We start from the raw sequence: 2500 nt of genomic DNA on the forward strand, positions 1-2500 counted from the left end.
TCTGACCCTCTGTCTCTGTCTCTCTGTCTCTCTGACCCTCTGTCTCTGTCTCTCTGTCTCTCTGCCTCTTTGTCTCTCTGTCCCTCTGTTCCTCTGTTCCTCTGTCTCTCTGTCTCTCTGTCTCTCTGACCCTCTGTCTGTCTCTCTGTCTCTCTGCCTCTCTGTCTCTCTGACCCTCTGTCTCTGTCTCTCTGTCTCTCTGACCCTCTCTCTGTCTCTCTGTCTCTCTGCCTCTTTATCTCTCTGTCCCTCTGTTCCTCTGTCTCTCCGTCCCTCTGTCTCTCTGTCTCTCTGTCTCTCTGTCCCTCTGACACTCTGTCTCTGTCTCTCTGTCTCTCTGTCCCTCTGTCTCTCTGTCCCTCTGTCTCTCTGTCCCTCTGTCTCTCTCTATCTCTCTGCCTCTCTGTCTCTCTGACCCTCTGTCTCTCTCTGACTCTCTGTCTCTCTGTCCCTCTGACACTCTGTCTCTGTCTCTCTGTCTCTCTGTCCCTCTGTCTCTCTGTCCCTCTGTCTCTCTGTCCCTCTGTCTCTCTCTATCTCTCTGCCTCTCTGTCTCTCTGACCCTCTGTCTCTCTCTGACTCTCTGTCTCTCTGTCCCTCTGACACTCTGTCTCTGTCTCTCTGTCTCTCTGTCCCTCTGTCTCTCTGTCCCTCTGTCTCTCTGTCCCTCTGTCTCTCTCTATCTCTCTGCCTCTCTGTCTCTCTGACCCTCTGTCTCTCTCTGACTCTCTGTCTCTCTGTCCCTCTGTTCCTCTGCCTCTCTGTCTCTCTGACCCTCTGTCTCTCTGTCCCTCTGTCCCTCTGTCTCTCTCTGTCTCTCTGTCTCTCTGTCCCTCTGTCTCTCTGTCCCTCAGCCCCTCCCTATGGAGAGAGCCCCCCCCCACCATAAGCCTGTCTTTAACGGTGCCATGTTTAGCGCAGGGCACCGGAACGCAGGGTTGCATGCTGCCTCTGTACTGTGTGTACACACAGGCCCACTCTGAGGCCTAACACTACTACTGCTGAGGAGGGGGAGGGGGAGGAGGGGAGGAGGAGGGGGGGAGGAGGAGGAGGGGAGGAGGGGGAGCAGGGGAGGAGGAGGGGGGAGGCGGAGGACAAAGAGGAAGAGGAGAGGGAGGAGGAGGAGGGGAGGACAAAGAGGAAGAGGAGGGGGAGGACAAAGAGGAAGAGGAGGGGGAGGAGGAGGAGGGGAGGAGGAGGACAAAGAGGAAGAGGAGGGGGAGGAGGAGGAGGGGAGGAGGGAGGCGGAGGACAAAGAGGAAGAGGAGGGGGAGGAGGAGGAAGTGTAATCCTTATATTTTTCTATGGCGGGATGAGAACAGTGGTCCTTCAATTAGAATATCAGAGTACCAGCGCCTCTCATGTTCTACCGCTCGAGAACAAGGACGTCTTATCTTCCTCAGCCTACTTGAAACAGACAGTCTACTTCATATTTCTCTTAGCAGACGCCTTTATCCAACATTTTCTCTGGAGTAGGGGGGTTACTGGTAGGGTCTTACCTTGGGGTAATAATAATAATAATAATAATAATAATAATAATAATAATAATAATAATAATAATAATAATAATAATAATAATAACCTTTATTTGTATAGCACTTTTCCTGCAAACGTTATATAATCATCATTTAATAATTTAGTAATTTAAAGGCAATATTTTTTTTTTAAATGTTTGAGGTTTTATCCCTAATGTAAACTGGCAGTGCATTCCACAATTTGGGTGCATAAAATAAGAATGCAGCCTCACCAAATCTCCTCTTTTGTACAGAAAACCAGCATCAGAAGACCTGAGAGCTCTATTGGGCTGATATGCCAGCAAAAGGTCTCTCAGATATTCTGGTGCTGTGCCAGTGAGAGCTTTATAAAGAAGCAGAAGGATCTTGGAATCTATTCTGAAGTTAACAGGAAGCCAGTGTAGAGTCTCTAAAATAGGAGCTCTTCTGCTTGTTTCGGTTAAAACTCTTTTGAATTTTGGACTAATTGCAGCTGGCCAATAGGTTTCATCGGAAGACCCAGAAAGGAGACTGTTACAATAGTCCAAACGGGTAAAAACAAAAGCATGCATTAACACTTCTGCATCAGCTTTCTGGAGAAAACCGTTGCAATATTCCGTAGATGATAAAAAAACATTTCTAGTGATAGATTTGATGTGAAGTCAGAATCTATAATCACACCTAGATTCTTAGCTTCATGTTTGCAGTTTGAAAGCAAGGTTCCCATCGTATTCGACAATTAGTATTCTCCAGCGAGCTGAGTGCATGTGAATTATAAGTCAATACTGATATGTACAGCTGAGTATCATCAGTATAACTATGACAAATTACACCATGTTTTCTGATGATTCCACGAGTCTCCCAGGACAACAGAGAAATGCCTACCAGCTAGATAAGATTTAAACCACTCTAATACAAGTCCCGAGAGACCAACACAGTTTTCTAAACGATGTATTAGAATACTGTGATCTACTGTATCAAAAGCAGCACTCAAATCTAACAAGACA

At 47.0% G+C, this 2500-nt stretch overlaps 1 protein-coding gene across 1 annotated transcript in view; it reads right to left on the minus strand.

Moving 5' to 3' along the window:
- The window catches only part of dpp10 (dipeptidyl peptidase like 10), a gene marked incomplete at both ends in the record, with an annotated part of 123966 nt that overhangs the window by 30192 nt on the left and 91274 nt on the right, over window positions 1-2500 (minus strand). The window lies entirely within an intron of this gene.

Source organism: Nansenia antarctica (assembly GCF_963989245.1).
Source record: "Nansenia antarctica genome assembly, chromosome: 7".
Lineage (NCBI taxonomy): Eukaryota > Metazoa > Chordata > Actinopteri > Argentiniformes > Microstomatidae > Nansenia > Nansenia antarctica.